We start from the raw sequence: 21,295 nt of genomic DNA on the forward strand, positions 1-21,295 counted from the left end.
CGAATTAACTGATTCCACGACACGATTTCCGGGGATTATGAACCGAAATATCACCGACAATTTTTTACAAAACAAAGCATTGTAATGAATCTATCTCATTGTTGGAAATAAAAAAAAAATTAGAAACCAGGATTGCCAACCGTAATTTATTAAAAATAATAATAATAATGATAAATTTGTATTCTTTTTTTTCACCCTTCCTCCCACCTTTATCTTATTTTTATTTAGGGAAACGAAAAATTTAACGAACTCGATGAATTTGAAAATGTTAACGGTCGCTTTTTTAACGTAATGACGTACGCGTTACGTAATAACAATAACTTACTGATAACAGTAATAATAATAGTAATAATAATAATAATAATAATAAACGAAATTAAAGTTTTTAAATAATTATAAATGCCGATTAATACCCGAATCGTTGTTGGCGATTTAGTCTACAAGGCTGTTTGATTTATTTAACTTAAAAAAAAATTTTTTTTTTTTTCATTTCACCTGCCACGACAAATTATTATCATTATTATTATTATTACAAAGAACTAAAAATAATTATATCGATTAAGAAAGTTCGATTTGATTCAAAAATTCCCGCGTAAAAAAAAAAAAATCGAATTTAATTTCATACGTTTCTTTTTTCCGTTAATTTCTACGAAAAGGTGGTACGTGCGTATACGCGTCGTTATTATTATCATTATTTTCTTCTACGCTCCTGCTACGTTTTGAAAACTTTTCATTACGCAATCTTAAAATAATAATAATAATAATAATGTACTTTTGGTGGTACGTAAAAAATTTTTTTAATTTAAATTATTACGTAATCGCGTAAAAAAAAAGGAAAAAATTTTTTTATTTTTTTTTGGGGGGGAATGTTTTTTTTTTTTGCTTTGTGTATGCGTGCGTGCGTGTAGGTGTGGCAGCCAATGAACCTCTTCGGTGAAGGTACGAAAAAAAGATTTAAGGTCGCGAGTAAGGTAAAACCAAATGAAATGGCACGGAGAGAATCTTTGTGGAATCAAATTTCAATCGTTTTTGTTTTTTTTTTTTTTTTTTTTTTTTTTTTTTTGAGGAGTCACCGACCGACGTCACGATTAACATTATTAAAAAATTATAAAACCGAATAAAAAAGAAAAAAAAATCTCTTCTTTCTTTTTCTTTCTTGAATAAAAAAAAAAAAGTTTCATCTGATGCCCTTTTTTAAAGACCGGAAGGGTTTCATTATAAAAAAATAAACGCATCGTGAACGATGACGATGACGATGACGACTACGACTACGATTTTAAATCCCAGCAAATTTCTTTTTGCTATCGTTAAGTGGTTATATTAATAATTATTATCAGTGCATTTATCAAAAAAAAAAAAATTTTCTTTTTACACGCCCATCACAAAATATCCGGTAACTTTTGCCCTTTTCATCAACTTTTTTCTCTTCTATCTATCATGTACCACCCCTTTCACCTTTTTTTTTTGTTTGTTTACGTTTGTTTTATATACTTTTATATCGAAAAAAAAAAAATCCCTCTCGCGCGTTTTGTAGTCCAAATAGTACAACAACAACAACAACAACTCATCTTTTTCTTTCAATAATAATAATAATAATAAGTAATATTTAATGTTAAATCATTTGAACAATTAAATAATTTTTTTCCACTCCAATAAATTTTAATTCGAATATAAAAAGATAAAAAAGATGAAAAACAAGATGAAGAAGAAGAAGAAGAAGATGGAAGAAGGTAGAAGCAATAATACGAATCCCGGATAAAAATTTCTAATCCGAAAAAAAAAAAAAATTAGAATTTAGGGATGAATATTAAACCCCATGAAAATGGGATAAGGGATGCGAACATAAAAAAAAAAATTTAGATTAACCCTTTTAATTTAAATGAAATATGATAATTCTTCATCTTCTTTTTTGGTAGGAAGATGATGTACTATTTATACTCTTTGTCAGGTATAAAAAAATTATTATTATTATTATTATCATCGTGAGCTCCGGGTCTTTTTTTTATTACGATCCTTCCTTCCTTCCTTAAGAAAAGAAAAAAATTTTTTTTTTTACTATTATTATTCATTGACTCGTAAATATATTTTAAGATAAAGGGTTTGTTTTTGGGGATGCTGTTTGTTTGTTTGTTTGTTCGTCTGACGCTCGATGTGTCGATCGAGTGAAAAAAAAAAAAAATGAAATTGTGCGAAAACAAAAAAAAAAAACGCATGCGTCGACACACACACACACACACACACACACACACTCACGAATATAAAACCGTTTGTTGGTGAATGTTTGAAACAAACAAACGGTTTTAAAAATTATATTTAATAATAATAATAATAATATTAAATTTAATGGAATCGCGTCATTGATTTTGTCATTTTTTACTTAACAAACACACACCTTTTGAAGAGGCGTGATCGATCGTCAAACAACCGGACAATGTGACGTATTTTAATACGCACAACAACCGATATTAAATTTTATTTTTAAATATTACGCATTTACACACGCATTTTTCGTATGTATTTTACATTCGCATGCGTTCGTCGAACGATTTCGATAATAATAATAATAATTTATAAGGACGCTACAACCTCGTTTGTACTACAACCGATTTCGATTTAGTGCAAATTATACAAAATAATTAAAAAAAAAAAAAAAATTTTCATTCTCACGCGCATCAAATTTTTATTAAAAAAAAAAAACTTACATACATAAATAAAAAAATTTTTTTTTTGTTAATAACTAAAAACCCGCGTTTTTTTTTACCTGATAGAATTTGTTTGTTGGTTGGTTGTTTGTTAGGGTCGTGTCAGTTTACAACTAAGACTATAATTAAAAAAAAAAAAAAATTAAATATAAATGAAAAAAAAAATATATATATATATTTTTTTTGGAATATAATAATAATAAAATAAACGTAGAATTCCTCCTCCTCCTCCTCCTTCGCACACTAATGAAACGACAAAATATTATTATTATTATTATCTCTATTGTTTTTCTTTTTTTAAAATAACTGATTTATATGATACGTTTGAATAATAAAAAACGCACGCAAGAAATTTTTTTTTTAAAGGATAATATAATATTTCATGTTGGATCGAATAATTATAAGAAACAAAATTTCAAAATGGCTGACTTCTTTCTAAAAAAAAAAAAAACGACGGGGAGGATGATGATGATAATAATAATAATAAAAAAAACCTTCACGTTTATTACGCACGCGTATACAAACATCCTTATAATTAAGATACGAAGGAAGGAAGGAAAAAAAAAGAGAAAGTAATAAAAATTAGCGTGAAAGCGTCAAAATTATTACTTTTTAACTTTAGCACGAGATCCAACTAGCAAAAAAAAAAATTACTAATGATGATAATGATCATGATGATAATAATAATAATAATAATAAAACAATCGAAAGAAAAAATGGCAACAAGACGAAAGACGACGACGACGATGACCGACACGCAAATGTAAATTTAAAAAAAACGCAACAACACATCATTACGTATACTAAAATTTAATTAATAATAATAATAATAATAATAATAATAATAATAATAATAATAATAATAATAATAATGATAAAATTTAGAAAGTTTTTACTGTTAAAAACAAAAATTATTAATTATTATTACTCGTCGAAATATTCATTAATAATAATGATAATAATAAACTTTTTTTCGCGTTTTTGTTTATAATTAAGAATTTTTTTTTTTCGCGACAAATAAATTAAATAAATTTTTTGAAACCCCCCCCTAGAAAAAAAACTATTAATTACTCTTCACCGATTGAAGAGTAATTAATTAATAAAAAAATTACCGTAAATTAATTTTTTGTCGTTAATATTTACGTAATAATTTTTATTACTCGTTCGCGCCATTGTGTGTTTGCGGGCTCCCTTTACAAATTTTTTTTCAAGTTAAAACTTGAAAAGTGAATGGAGTAATAAGAGAGAAAGAGAGAGAGAGGGGTAATAAATTTTATTACTCTATTTTTAAGGAGTAATAAAAAAAAAGAAAAAAAATTAGTAAATCGTCTTGTGAATAAATTTAAAAAAAAAAAAAATTGATTTACACTCGCATCGACTTTTTAAAATTTCTCTCATTTATTTAATTAAAATTTATAATTTTTTTTTTTTTTAAAGCGGATAATTAATAATTATAATATTAATAATAATAATAATTGTTGACGTCACGTAATGGCGACACGCACGTATTTTCAAATCGAACCATATAAAGGTGGTAAAGAATTGATCGACAGATTAGTCAATAAATAATTTATTTCTCGCTTAAATTTAAAAAATTACAAAAAAAAAAACTCAATACGATTCTCACCTCCCCCCATCAACCCCCCACCATCCCTTCGTAAAAAAAAAAAAAAATTTCGTTTTTTTTTCTAAATAGGTAATAAAAATATTTAAGGTGTGGAAGTCAAAAAAAAAAAAAAGAAAAAAACATGAGGGCACATGTGGGAACGAAATTGGTATCACCGCCGCTGCCACCACCCCTACCGCCACCGCCGCCGCCGACTCAGATAAACGTAATAAAATTTATTGGAAAACGTCGAATAAGTCCATTAGACCCCCATTTTGATATTCACAGGTGAATTAAAAAAAAAAAAAAACGAAAACGAAAACGACTTCGTCCAACCCCTCCCCCTTCTCCCCACCTGTACCTGTACCTGTGTAATAATTCAAACATTTTACTGCCAGATTCGAGGCAATAATTAGGTGAACCTGCCAGATTATTGTCAGTATTTCAAGTGAATTTATTATATTTTTCTTCTGGCGCAGATGTATTTTTTTTTTTTTATTTCAACATTTTTATTTTTTTTTTTAACTTCGATAAGGTTTATAGAAACCTTAAATGGTTAATTAAAAAAAAAAAAAAAAGAACGAGAAGATAAATGGAAACGACCAAGATTTGATGGAAAAGAAAAAACAAGATGGCGGTGGCTGCGGCTGCGGGTACGGGTACGGCGTCGTTGTCGTCGAAGGAGTAGAGAAAAAAAAATTCTTTTTTTTACCCTTAAATCGAAAAACATTTTTCATATCGATTGTCATTGTTTTTGTTTGTTTTATTGGAAAAAGAAAAAGTCATTCGCACGACCGGAAATGAAGTGAAATAATAGTAATAATAATAATAATAATAATAATAATCGATGGGAATAAAAAAAAAAAAAAAATTTTTTTAAAGGGTCGCTGATTTGATTTTCGTAATTTTTTTTTTCACCCTTTAAAAATCTTCGCCCACTTGTTGCCGTACAAACAATAGCCTAAACAACAACAACAACGACAAACAGTACAAAAAAAAATTCCTCGTTTCGATAATGATATTAAATAAAAATTTTATTTAATTAAAGTGTAACTAATTAATCTGCGGGAGATTTTTTTTTTTTATACCCTTTGTGAGATCGAATCGACAACGAACAACGACAACGACAAACAACAACCAAAAATTTTTTTAAAATGTTAAACGGAGGCGAAACTTGAGGTTACACATTAAGGTGGGAAAAATCGGGTCACACCGATTTTTACAATTCAAACTAATAATAATAATAATAATTATAATACATGTCGTGGTTAATTCATAAAGTACAAATAAAACCCTAAATATTATTATTAACCTCGGGGTCATTTCACTATTATTATTATTATTATTACTATTATTATTGTCATCAATATTTAAATGAAATCGTTCAACCGGTACGAAATTTCTAACAAAAGAAAATTTTAACTAATTAATTTATAAAAAAAAAAAAATTCAAAAATAGTCAATCGTAATAACGAGTCCAATTAATTTATATATATTCTAAAAATATGATCATTATTATTATTATTATTATAATTATTATCATCATTTTTCCAGGCGGTAAAATAATTTTTTTTTTGGAATGTTCCATCGTTTCTCGGGAAGTTTTCGTGAGGTTTTTTTTACTTTTTAACTTTCATCATTTTATGTACCGGTCAATTTTTTTTTTTTTTTTCATCCGATAAATTGATGATGATGATGATGATGATGATGGGTCTAATGGAAGCCATCGAATTTTTTTTTTTTTCTTAATTTGAATTTATAATAATAATAATAAAAACATTTTTTACGATTTTATGCCTGACAAAATGTTAATTAAAATTTTTAACGGTACACCAATCAAGTAAAATTATTATTATTATTATAATAAATGACGTAAAAAAAAAAAAAACTCATTAAAAATCGGAAGGAATCGATCTATCGATCCATCGATCCATCGATCGAGGACCATCCTTTAAACAACTTTACGTATTTAATAATTAAAAAATATTTCAAGTAAAAAGGATGAGTTTGAGAGAGAGAGAGAGAGAGAGAGAGAGAAATAAGCGGAATTTTTTTTTATTTTTAAATTTAACTAAAGTTGGTACCCCTACCTAAAGTACCTCAATACCTGTTAAATAACCTATAATTATCCGTTAAATGGTAAAAGCGTAAAAAAAAAAGAAAAAAAGTTTTATTTATGAAGAAAAACGCACGCAATTTTAAAAAAAAAAAAAAAACTCACTACAACTATTCTACCTTGTAATAAACGTTATTACCACCGCCACCACCACCACCACCGCCGCCACCTTCACCACCTCCGCCGTAACTATTACTATTTTTTTCTTATATCTTGACCTAAATACATAAAACCTATAAAAATATTTTTTTTTGTGCAAATTTAATTTTCAAAGTATCAATTTTAAAAAAAAAAATCGATAATCAACGAATTAATAGTTTTTCATATAAAAATTTTCTTTTTTTTTTGAATGACCTCCCTCCTCGTGCGTAAGAAAAAGAAAAAGTGCCCTAATAGTATCATTATTATCATTATTATTATTATTATTGCGAACGATTTAAAATCTATGAAATTTTTCGGATGTAATAAAAAAATTTCATGTTGTATGTTTATTTTACGCGGCGTTTTAGTGACCTTTAGAGAGAGAGAGAGAGAAAGAGATTAAAATAATAGAACGTATTAGAATTTTTTTTTTTAAGCGTTCGAATTACTGACGATTTCAACATAACGAATTTTATAATTTGTTTGCGTGCGTGCATGAGTGCGCGTGTAGGTAAAAAGGAAACGACGACAAGTTCTAGAGAAAAAAAAAAAATCACGCGACAAGTAAAAGTATATTTTTATAATTTTTACGCGGTCGATCGCCATGTATTGTTGCGTTCGTTTATACTTAAATTAACATTATCATCATTATCATCATCATCATTATTATTATTATTTCAAAGTTTTAAAAAAAGTGTCAAATTTATCCAATTAACGAATACAAATGTTTTTTTTTTTTTTATTTCTATTATGTAGGATTTTATCATGAAAAATTGATAACAAAAAATTTAAACAAATGACGAGAGTCAAGGTACAAACGTAAAAGTTTTATTATTATTATTATTATTATTATTATTATTATTATTATTATTATTATTAAATTCACTGACACGCGGACAGAGATGGACCTTGATTCTGCATCAGTATTACCATCTTACGAAATCATTATTATTATTATTTATTTTAATTCGATTCATGTGAACGTGATGAGAGAGAGAGACGTTAAAAGAACGGCAAATTCAATTCGATCGGAAAATAATGATGATGATGATAATAATAATGAATATTTGGGCTTTAAAATTCGGGCGATGGGAACGGCGCAAAAAAATCTCTTTCATCGAAATTCGCCCGAAGGAAAAGTATTCATACAAAAAAAAAAAAAAAAAAAAAAAAGGGAAGTTCATTTTAATTAATCATTACTTTTTTTGCTACCCTTTTTTTTCCTTGTTCACGATAACAATAAAAATAAGAAAAAACCCCGTAGGAAATGCCAACCGTATAAAAAAAAAAAAAAAAATCGACGCAAGTTGTCGTCATCGTCGTGAGTTTAAAAAAAAAATTTTTTCTTTTCCTTATTTCATTTGCCTCCCAAAAAAAAAAATTTTTTAACTATTAAAACTCAGTTGGTAGTTAGTTGATGGTAGTGATATTGTCAGTTTCATCATCATCATCATCATCATCGTCGTCGTCGTGATGATCGTGTCAAACAAGAACAAAAAAAAAAAAAAAGAGGAAACCGTAATAAATAAATAAATAAATCTCTTCTGGAACGTAACAAAAAAAAAAAAAAAGGCTAAAAGCATTCCACTAAGATGGCTTATGCTAATTTATTACACGTATTACATTTTCGTGGCTTTAGTGTGGTTTGCCACGACTAACGATCACGACGTTAAAATATATATACAAGTGATTCAGTGACCCTTGAAAAAAAAAAAAAATTAACAACCGACCATTTTGTATATAACATCTTACGCTTACGCTTTTGCCATTTTTAATTACTCGTTATTTTAAAAAAAATTGATTGACGGTTCGGTTGTTTGATGGAAAACCAAAAAAAAAAAAGATGGCGATGGATCAAGTATCGAACGTTTCATAGTCGTGTAATAACGGCACAAAAAAGCGCCCGTTTTCAAATAATAATAATAATATAAAAAAAAAAAAAACTCGAGAGAGAGAGAGAGAAAGGATATGGGTAATAAATTGTTTCGAACGTTATCCACACCTTTATAATAATTACCGTGGTAAATTGGCGGATCCATTGAATGCCGCGTTTTTAAAAAAAAAAAAAGTCGGCACAACCATTCCGATTAAACTTTTTGACCCTAAAGCCATTTTGTTATTACAAAAGGTCTCTAACTTTATTTTTTTTAAAAAAAAAAAAAACCCCGCGCGGGAAACGTGGTGACCATTATTATATTATACGCGCATTTATTCAACTTTTGCCAACTTAACAACAACAAAAACAACACGCGCGCGTCCAACTACACGGTTTTATAATTTTTTTTTTTTTAAGGTTATCATCAATCCCAAAGAATACTAATATATTATTATTATTATTATCCCTTTCACACTTTAAACGATCGTTTTTATATCGAAATGAAAAACTACGTGGTACTAGTAAAAAATTTTTTTCTTTCTTATCTCCACGATTAAAAAGATGTTGTTTCCGATTTGATTACGCGATTTCTTCGAGTAAATTTTTTTTCAAAAATTATTTTAGGACCGCAAATGTTTTTGTCAAACAAAAAAAAAACATGTATCCGTTTCTTTTTTTTTTAACTCTCCAAGATAAGAATGTTGGATGCCCTGTTATTGAACGAGGCCACAAATTTAAAATGACGGGAAACGTATAATCAAAAAAAAAAAAAAAGAAACATTTGTTACTTTTGTGCTAACGAACAATTCCTTTCTTATTATTATTATTATTATTATTATTATTATACGAAAAAAGAAAAAGGTTGGCAAAACTGACAATTATAGTAAATATGGTCACATCTTTAGGCTAAGTTTAAATTGTAGCCCTACGTACGAATTTTGTTTTAAAAAAAAAATGTATACATTTTATTGAAGTCATGACATTAAAAATCTCTCTCTCTCCTTTTACTCTTTGTGATAAAAAGGGTTGCCAAATTTACAAAAAAAAAAAAAAAATTGTAAATTTTCAATCCCTTTAAAACGAATAAATTTATTTTTATTAAAAAAAAAAAAATGATTTTTACAACTTTATTATTTTTATTTTATTACCATCATTTTCGATATTATTTTGTGACGTGGCAGTAGAAAAAAAAAAAAAAAACTCGTAAAATAATAAATAATTTTCATCCACAAGCGAAACAACAAAAAAAAAAAATTTCCTTGAATTTATTTATTATGAACATTGTTTCGACGACGACAACGACGAAAAAAAAAAAATTTTTTTTTTTTTTGGCGTCCGTCCGATAGTAGTGTCATTATCAAAACAGGTGACGGTTGGTAATTGATTGCGCGGAACACAAACAAACAAACAATAAAACATAAAATAACAAACCGACAATTTATTACCGAGTTAAGTAAATAAATAAATAAATAATATCTATCACCCGTGCAAGACCGTGACTGCCATTATTCAAGGTTATACACCATCGAAGAACGTGTAATGTCATGAATGAAACCAAAAAAATAACGATGACGATAATCATAATAATAATAATAATAATAAATGGTAGCCGAAGTTAAAGAAAAAAAAAAAAAACAAGCGTCCCGAAATGACTTGGCAAAGTTAAACACAAAAATATGTCCAGACGAAGAACTAACTTAAAAAAAAAAAAAAAAAAATTAGCACTCGACGACACTCGAGGCAACAAATAAACGGAACCGCAATGGCCACCCAAAATCGTGGAAGGAGGAAAAAAAAAACTTATTTTTTTAACTCGTTTTTTATTTACGTGACAAAAACATTTTGCCGGCCGGATGTAAGGGACGGCGTCGAAAAAAAAAAATTTTTTTATTTTTATTCGGAAAAAGAAAAAGGAAACCTAAGAAAACTAATTGATTTCCCTTGATTAGTTAAGGCGCGATAGGTTAATTAACAATAAAATTAATATATTTTACAAAACGGTGGGGAAAAACCGGAACGAATTAATATGGTGAATCGTGTCGTGGCACGAAAAAAAACGTGCGAATAAATTTAAAATTAAATAAATAATTTTTTCCGAACGGAAAATTTTTTTCTGTCGGGGGGGGGGAGTCGGAATCGAAAAATTTAACAGGAACACAAAACCGAAAAAAATATTTAAAACAGGTTAACCCGTTAATTTTTTTTTTAAAACCCGAATAATTTATATATTCGGGTGTTTTTTTTTGTTTCTGTTTCCACGGATGCCTCAAGGTGTTAACCGTGTCACGAAATGTGTGACGACGCCCTAAAAAAAAAATTCTCCATGCGACGGCTCGGTCAATCGATCCAAATTTTTTTAAAATTTCTTTCTTCGTGCACGACACCATCAATTAAAAATAAAAAATTAAAATTAAAAAAAATTTTTCATTTTTTCAATCTTCGAATCGTAAAAAAATTTCATTTACACGTTAGTTCGCAATCGTCGTCACATATTATTTTACATTGAAAATCATTTTTAAAAAAAACGTAAGATGACCAATAATAACATTTGATTAACGCGTCTCTCGTTCGTAATCTTAACGTGAGTGGGAAGGAAAAAACAATCTACTTTTATTTTTCATTTATCTCGCCATTAGCGAAAAAAGTCAATATCATTGTTGTTAGTTAATTATCCCATAAGCGAGGTATTTAAACGTATTCACCTGTTGCCAATACCTATTCATTCCTCCGCCTACCTATTACCTGAAACAACCAATCAAACTTCTCTACTTCTTCTTCATAAAACTGTCATTTAATGATGATGTTTATGAATAGAAAAATAAGGAAAAAATAAAGAAGCCATCATCATTATCATAATGGTAGCCGTGTGACAAAAATTTTAAACCACCAACGACCATTTTGCTTTTTGTTTTTACGTACCTGAAACTTTTAGTAACTCATAATCGAAATGTTTTTTTTTTTTTTTTTGCTTAATTATTACCAAAAATATCATCAAAGGTTAAATTATAGTAATAATAATAATAATTACTAGTAAAAGGAGAAAAATGAATTAGTTTGTCTCGTCCGAGTGCTGCTTACGTCACAGTTTTTTTAATTATTATCAGTCCGCCATTGTATTCATTATTAAAAATCGTTTGTAGTTTGTTGTTGTTACTATTCTTTTTGTAGTTTGTTTTGTTGTACAATAAATTTTTTTTTTTGAATGTGTAATTTATACGGAGAAGGAAAAAGGTAATTTTTAACGGAATTTTCGGTTTTTTTTTTTTTTTTTCATTATCGAATTCAAATTGTTTTTGCGGTTTGTATATTCGAAACTAAAAAAAAAAATTCTTCAAATTATTTTTTTTTGTACGAAATAATCAAATTTTTTTGTTTTGTTAAAGTGCTATAAAATTTTTTTTTTTGCATTCGTTTTATGTGAAAATAATAATAATAATAATATGGAATATAATAACGACGACGATGATGATAATAATAACAATAATAATTTTGATTTTTTTTTATTGTTTTAAATTCTAACGGATCGTACAAGAGTTAAAAATGAAATTTTTTTTCTTTTTTTTTAAATTTTTCCACCGCCGCCTTTTACTAAATTTTAAAAAAAAAGGCGAGAAATTATTTGTTTTTTTTTTATTTTTGAATTTATTATTATTGATATTATAAAATCAATAAAATCAATAAAAAAAAAAACTGTTGTGTGTTTTTTGCCAAAAAAAATAAAATTTGTTTAAATTAATTTTTTTATTTTGTTTTTGTTTCCCGGCGTGGGCGTGCGAAAATTTTTTAAATTTATTATCATTATTATTATTACCCACACGAAAATTATGCCATTTTATTGTTTTTAAATTAAAAAAGGAAATTGTAATAATAATAATAATTATTATTATTGTTTTTTTATTTATTTATCTGCTGCCACACACACACACACGCACGCACGTAAAAAATTTTTTTTTTTAGTTAATTTATAGCAGCAAGTAGGGATACGAAATTTTATTTTTTGGGGGGGCCTACTACCTTCCTTCTCCTCTCTCTCTCTTTTTCTCTCTTTGTCTTTATACCTCATATAATTTTTTTTTTTGTATTTTTTACGGTGAAAACTTATAACAAACTAGTTTTATTTTCTTTCTTTCTTTCTTTATTTCTTTCTCTCTCCCTCTCTCTTTTGTCTTTCATTTCCGTATCCCCTATAAAAGATAATACATATTGTGAACGTCATTAATTTCGAATCTTGTTTATATTTTATAGTAAAAACAATGGCAACAGCGTTTTAAACCTACTAATTCGATAAAATTACCAGGTAGTTTCTTTTGCTATAATTTATACGGTTTTATTATACTCATTGAAAACAAATTTTTTTTTCCTTTTTTTACTTCGTTACAAAAATTAGTAATGATAATAATAACGATTCTGCCAACAACAACGTTTTAATTGATGCTTTCGATGTAAAGCAAAAAAAAAAAAAAACAATAATAATGATAATAATTATTACAACAACGAGGAAAAGAAATGAAAAAAAAAAGAAAAAAAGTTGAAGCCACCTTTGAGAAAATTTGATTGTCAATGAATACCACGCCTCGATCTCAGGTAGTAATAATTGTAATTTTTTTTACGTTTTCATGTGGAACACAAAAAAAAAATAAAGTAGATAGATAGATAGAGAGAGAGAGAAAAGGAAGGAAGGATGATGATGATGATAATGATAATAATAATAGTTAAAATATTTCACTGATTGACGAACGCAACCGAGTCAAACTACAACTCAACCCCCTTCTCTTTTCTAGTAATCTCAATTTTTATGGCGTAATAAAAAAAATAACTAAAACCACGTTTTTGCTCTTCTGCCACTGAAAATTTTTTTACCGACGATTTTAACTTTAAATTAAATTAGGGACTACCCTCCCTCCCTCCTTTTCTCTCTCTCATTTTTCTTTTGAATGAAATTTTTTTTTTTCGTTATTTTGTTTTTTTCCTTTCAAACACGTGATCGTGTATTTCCCTCTCTCTCTCTCTCTCTCTCTCTCTCTTTGACAAATTATTTATTCTTTTTATTAAATTTTAAACCGACACCCACCCTCCCCCCAACTCCCTATAATAAATAAATCATTTGACAATATTTATTATTATTATTATTATTATTATTATTATTATTATTATTCAACGACGGTTAAAAACAAAAACAAAACAATTAATAATAACGACAAGTTAACATTTGAAATAATGATAATAATAATATCGCTTCGTTTTATTTAAAAAAAAAAAAATTACATAATATACGATTATAAAAAGAAAATTATTATAAAAAACAAACAAACAACAAACGGACAACAAACAAATTCACTACTTTTGGTTACAAATTAAATAAAAAAAAAATGTTTTTTTTCTCTTAATAAACCGAAAAGACCGCCAAAGGGTTGGATGTTGATGATTAAAATGAATTTAAAAAAAAAAAAAATGTTATTGGATCTGTTGTATCAAATTTACAACGTTAAAAAGAAAAGAAAAGAAAAAGAAATCTTAACTGACAGTCAGAAAAAAATTTTTAATACTTTTTTTTTAAGGAGAAAAAAACAAGATGGCGTGGCGGTGGTTAAGCGGTGTTATTATAATCGTGTCGTGTAAAATTAATAAATAAAAAAAAAAAATAATAATAATAATTAAAAAACGAAACCTTTTTCCATTTTCTTCTCGAAAAAAAAATTATTATTTCCTATTACTAATTAAACATTTTAATTAATAATAATAATAATAATATTCGTAATCGCATAGAATAAATAAATAATTTTCGTGGTTGAAGACTATCTTAATACCACGTCTTTTTTTTCGTAACAAATCAATATTTAGAGACTTTATTAGCCAAAAATTTTAACTTTAAATATACTTAAAAAAAAAAAAACTACAATCGTAACATGTACAACAGTGCGAGGCATTTAAATAATAATAATAATAATAATAATAAATTTCATTCACATGGTTAATGTGACATGTGAAAAAAAAAAAACTAATGCTCGACAACGTCCACATTTGCAGGTTTTTTTTCCCCCGCTAAAGAACAAAAGAGAAAAAAAAAATTTTTCCATGTCTTTTATAAAAAGAATATTCGTTTTTTTTTTTTTGAAATCATTTAATGTAAAAAAGGTATAAAATAAATATTTTTACAATACAACTTGTTACCTTTTTTATTACAAAACTAAAAAAAAAATCGATTTGGACAACAGATATTCCAGGCTATTTAAACATACACAAAAAAAAAAAAACACATCCCGACAACCCTTTACTCTTTACTCTTTTTTAAAACGAGGTCATGTTCTTTTATCACACGCATACACGCACACACACACACACAAAAGGAATAAAAATAAAATCGTGAAAAAAGGGCACGTAAAAAACGTAACGAGAGAATATAAATAAACCCTTTATACACTTACAGGATATCCGTTGGTCATATCCTCTTTTTTTATACCATCCTTTTTCATATGAAAACTACAAGGGTTTATTTTACACTAAATCCTCCATGTATTTATACCCTTATTACATTGATTTATTTGAACAATGAAAGGATACCAAGTCCGAAGATGATCATCCTTTTTCGTGTGAATTTTCTCAAGGTTTTTTTAAAACGACCGACCGACCGACCAAACGAACAAAACCTTTTTTTTTCTCTCTCTCTCTCTCTTTCGTTTTCTTATATAATAAAACCTTTTATTATTATTATTATTATTATTCTTTTTATTATTTGTATTCTGTCACCGGTAACCGGTTATGTATTTGTTGTTCGTCTTTCTTACTTAACCTGATGCAATTTACCATATCGAATTCTTTTTTTCTCTTTTTCTTACTTTTTTTCTATTTTTTTTTTGACTCCCCGTTTAAATGATTGAATTTTTTTTTTCATTATCCTCCTCCTCTTTCTCGAGCTCCTCGATTTAATAATAATAATAATAATAATAATTTAAGTAGATAAATTATGATGGAGATCGATGGCAAAAAAAAAGAAAAAAAATTATAAAAATAAAATCGCGTAAAAAAAAGAAAAAAAAATTACTGGAAAAATTTAATTTATTACTAATAATAATAATAATAATAATAATAATAATAATAATAAGAGTAATAATTTTTAAAATTTATAATAACACAAAAAAAATGAAGATGAAGAAGATGAAGAAGAAGAAAAGAGAATTCGATATTTTTAATTATTCCTTAAAAAATTAATTATTACCACCGGTAATTATTAATTTAATCATTCGAGTAATAAAAAAAATTCAGTCCCCTGACATTGAAAAATTATATTTATAATAATAATAATAATGATATTTGTCCGTACCACCGTTTTTTTTCTATCCCTTTCAGTCAAATAAATTTAGTAAAAAAAAAAAAATTCTAATATTACGAGTAATAAAATTATTTTTAAAAAAACGATTAAATAATAAATAATTTTGATAAAAAAATTACAGTAATAAATAATAATAATTACCTGAAATTCCGATGTTTTTACGATTACGATGGTGACGTTGACGATAATAATAATAATTCTTAAATAATTATTTTACAAAAAAAAAAAATCGTAAGAATAAAATCCGAGTGTGAAAAAAAATCTTCTGTAACAGATTTCAACGAACGGAAAAAAAACTAATAATAATAATTCCACCACTTATTTATTTCGTTCACCGTATTAATTAATCAATCAATCAATCAATCAATAAAACACTTTAACGATTAAGTAGTAATATTAAAAAAATTAAAAAAAAACAAACGACCGAAAAAAAAAGGCACTTCACATAAGTTTTCGGTTAATTTTTTTTTTTTTTTGGAACGTACGAAATAATAATAATGAGAGTAATTCTTTGAAAGCGTTATAATGATTAAATTGTATCCTTTTTTTTTTTTTTTTTTTTTTTTTTACATCCTTAAGAGGAGCACATCATTCGTGCAGAATAATTTTTTAAGATGATGTACCGCTGCTTTATTATTCGCGGGTAACGAAAAAGTAATTTTTTTTGTTTAAATGCGTGCGTGCGTAATTGAAAAAAGAAAAAAAAATGGTCACTGTTTTTTATTTAAAAAAAAAAAATATTTTTCACAGATGATAATACCGATAATTATATATATTAATATCGATTTTGTGATGTTCGATAATCGATAACAAAAACACTGAAACTATAAAAAACGAAAAAAAAACACAAACAAAACAAAACAAATAATTTGTGTTTTTCCAATTCACGATTCAATTTTTTTTTGTCGTTGCAAAACTACTACATTTTGGCAGTATAATACGAATATCAAATTAAACACGCAAAAAAAACACAAAACACACACACGCACACACAACAAAATGTGTTTTGATGATGTCTGATCGAGGAGTCTTGTTTCGGTTAACAACACATAAACTGACCATAAGGTAAGCCTAAGTTTTTACGTTTTCCTAAGAGAGTACCGCTCTCTGGTGGACAGGTAAACCCTGTTTTTTTTTTTTACAAACATCTTACCAAAGACTTGATAAACCGATATTAAACTTTTGTAGTCGTGAATAATTATTATTTTTTAAAAAAGGCAACATACATACAAACACATACAAACACCTTTTTATGTTTAACAGTCGAGGGTTTCGGCAGAAGGCAAACATAAGATTCGTTCAATTTATTATGTTCCGACACACAAAAAAAAAACTTATTGGCCTCGCATAAACTAAACATGGGAAACACATTTAAGAGGATGTCTTTAAAAATTACTTTTTTTTTTAATTATTTATTTATCATTATTAGTATTATTATCATTTGAGCGGAATTAATATATATATATATATATATATATATATTGTTATGATCCCGTACTCAATATTCACATTTTCAACTTTTTATAAACAAAAGACTGGCGACGAACTCAAATTGTTCTTCTTTAGAAGCGAAGCTTCTAAAGACTCCTTCTTTTATTTTATTTGCAAGTGTTTGCTCGAACATTCGAAACAGTTGACTGACGAAAGACCAAAGTAATATAGGCAAGCTACACAGCTTGGCGTTGGTTCATTTGATTTTTAGTCTAGCTGTAATAAGTTCTTGTTTATTAATATTAGTTTTGTTAGTGATAGTTTTAAGTGCTTGTTCATTACTTACAAAAATAAAGAACGAACCGAATATAACATATTAAAATTTTGGCGCAGTCGATGAAGGATCATTCTGAACGACAAGAAACCGGAGAATTCTTAAGTAATTCGTTTCATGTTGGTGGGTTTTAACTCTTTATCAGAATTTCTTTATATTGTAAGTAGTAGTAATAGGTTACTCATTTTGTGAACAATGCCTAAACTTTTCAACCCATCCCAAATATCCCTTGAATTCTTGTGTAGTCTAATTCCTAATTTCTTTTCCGGAGAAAGGAACCAACTTAACGCATTTATTGATGATTGTGATAATGCTATCGAATTGTCCTCTGAAGAGAATAAGTATCCACTCTTCAGATTCATCTACTCCAGAATCACTGGTAATGCCAAGATTCGAATTTCTTTGTACTATTTTGATAATTGGGATGACGTAAAAACGAAACTAATTGAATTATATCAAGACAAGAAACCCCATAGTCAACTGATAAAAGAGTTGACATATCGCAGACAAAAATCAACATGTATCCACTGTGAAGATAACACAATAAAATTGAAGGAAAAACTTAAAATTTTAGAAATTACAGAATCCAAACTTGAAGTTGAAGAGAAAACAGATCCTTTACCAGAATCCAAACTTGAAGTTGAAGAGAAAACAGATCCTTTACCAGAATCCAAACTTGAAGTTGAAGAGAAAACAGATCCTTTACCAGAATCCAAACTTGAAGTTGAAGAGAAAACAGATTCTTTACCAGGATCAATTCCTGCTCAAGAGGAAAAAGCACCCTCTACAAATTTATCTAAGAAAAAGGCTAAAGAAGCACCCTCTACAAATTTATCTAAGAGAAAAGCTAAAGAAGCACCCTCTACAAATTTATCTAAGAGAAAGGCTAAAGAAGCACCCTCTACAAATTTATCTAAGAAAAAGGCTAAAGAAGCACCATTACTTCCTAAAAATAAAAATAAGAAAAAAGGTCTAAAAGTAAAAGAAGTGAAAACAAAAGGAAAAGAAAGATCATCCATACAGAATTCAAACCTTAAAAATAATCCTAAGGCTAAAATTCAAAAGAAAACAAAAATTTCATTTATAACTAAAAATATAGGAGCTACTAAAAAAATTCACAAGTATAATTTTGGGAAGCATACTAAAAAGCGGAAATGGAATTCCAGTACCAAGAAATCTAGGAAGAAAGCATCCATTCTTATGTCAACCGATTTTCACGAAGAGAATATTCCTGAGGTAAAGCTATTTTTACTAAGTAAAGTTCACCTATCGTCTAATGAAAAAGAGAAGATTCAAACCAGTCAAAAATTAGCAAGAGGAAATCTAAATAAAAAACTTAGTCCTAAATTTAAGGGTCCATACGAGGTCAAGAAAAAATCTGGCAAAAACGTTTATTTAAAAATCCGTAACAAATTAGTTACTTATCATGTTAACAATACAAAACCGTGTTCTGAGTAGTTGATCTAAAGAGAGAAATCCAAAATAATAATAATTTAATCCTTTTATTTTCCCATATAGCTAATCATCATTTATTTTATTATTAATCCATTCATTCTTTTCTATGTACCCTATATAAAATTCTTGTATTTTTCAGAACTTATGTCAATTTTGTTTCGAAATTTCATGTCTCATGATTTTATTCTTTTATCTTTACTCTTTATGAAACATTGTTCACTAACGAGTATTGCCTAGGAAAGGTTCTACTACTTGCAGCTATAAAGCTTAAAATGATGTTCCTGATAAGAAGCCAATGTGAAGAGATACAACAGTTTACCATACAGAAGACATAGCACCTACTACTACTCAAGGAGTCTCAACCTGGACGGAACCATTCAGAACCCGACATAGGAAACTGTCAAATCCGAACAAGAGGAGAAAACAAATTCTTTTTTCAAAATAATTGTTTTCCGTCTTAAGGGGGGAGGTGTTATGATCCCGTACTCAATATTCACATTTTCAACTTTTTATAAACAAAAGACTGGCGACGAACTCAAATTGTTCTTCTTTAGAAGCGAAGCTTCTAAAGACTCCTTCTTTTATTTTATTTGCAAGTGTTTGCTCGAACATTCGAAACAGTTGACTGACGAAAGACCAAAGTAATATAGGCAAGCTACACAGCTTGGCGTTGGTTCATTTGATTTTTAGTCTAGCTGTAATAAGTTCTTGTTTATTAATATTAGTTTTGTTAGTGATAGTTTTAAGTGCTTGTTCATTACTTACAAAAATAAAGAACGAACCGAATATAACAATATATATATAATAAATCCGACGTTTTCATACATTTTTTTTTTTTTTATATTCTCGTTTTCGATACGATGATGATAATGATGATGATAATGACGACGGAGACGTGCCCGTAAAACAAAATGAGATATTAATAATTAAAATGTTTTTTTTTTTTATTTGTTGTTATGCGACGACAAACAATCGTTTTCCGTACAAACAAACGTACAAACGACTTTGTAGTAATCATAAAATAGTAACAAACACACTTATATACGACACAGGTACAAAAGGTTAAAAAAAAAAAAGGTTAATAATTAAATCTCTCGAGTTGCAACCCGATCGTGATTAAATCTCGTCGTGGATCCAAATTGGACGGGGGCGGGAGCGGGGGGGGTTACGGACGGGTCAGTTACTACCCAGTTAATTCCTGACTACTACTACTACTACTACTATTATTATTATTATTATTAATGGTACCAATTTACAAACTTGAACAAAAAAAAATAAATAAAGAAATATTGAGTTACGTTCGTGAGGTTTAATAATAATAATAATAACAAATATAATCGGCGGTGACGATGACGATGACGACGACGACGACTTTTTTTTTATTCAAACTTAAAATAATCGTTTTTAATTACTATTATTATTATTATTACTTTTTTTTACAAAAAATGATCGATTATTCGATGATCGAACTTTACGAAAAAAAAAAAAAAATTGAGTAATATTAATTAAAAAAAGTAAAAACTCATCAATCAGTCAACAAGTTAGTTTAATTATTTAAATTTGATTTTGTAAAAAAAAAAAAATTATAAAATTATTACGTAATAATTTTAAAAGTCTGAACAATTAAATAAAAAAAAAAAATGGACGTTTCAAATTGTGTAACAAACATTTTTATTGCAAAAATAAAATACAATCTTGATTAATAATTATTATTATTATTTTTTTTTTCTTTTCGTTAAATAAAATTTATTTATTTATTTATTTACACATAAATTTTATTCGTCATCATTATCATCATCATTATTATTATTATTTGTATCGGAGGTGAGCGTTCTTTACTAAAACGTCGCGAAAAAAAAAAAAAATTTTTTTTTATTGTTGTAGTGTGTTCAGAAAAAAAAAAGATGTAAATCATTATTGACAGGAGAACATACCACGGATAAGGAATAAAATGCGTGTGCGTTTTATTATTTTTATTATTATTATCATCATCATTATTATCATTTCATTTATTAAAAATTAACGTTTTTTTTTTATTCATTGTATCATCTCGACGAATGTTGAACAAATCTTATGAGTACGCACTCGTTAAATATTTAAATTTCTTTACTTTTATTTATATTATTATTATTATTATTATTATTATTATTATTATTATTGTTATTATTATCATCATCATCATCATCATTATGATTTCATTGTAATTAAATGTAAAAAAAAAAAAAAACTTTCGTTGCACCTGCCGTATGTTGTTAACTTATAAATTTTTTTTTTTTTATCAATAGGTAATAATTATTACTAAGT

Source organism: Pediculus humanus, genomic scaffold, assembly GCF_000006295.1.
Source record: "Pediculus humanus corporis 1103172108183 genomic scaffold, whole genome shotgun sequence".
Taxonomy (NCBI): Eukaryota; Metazoa; Arthropoda; class Insecta; order Psocodea; family Pediculidae; genus Pediculus; species Pediculus humanus.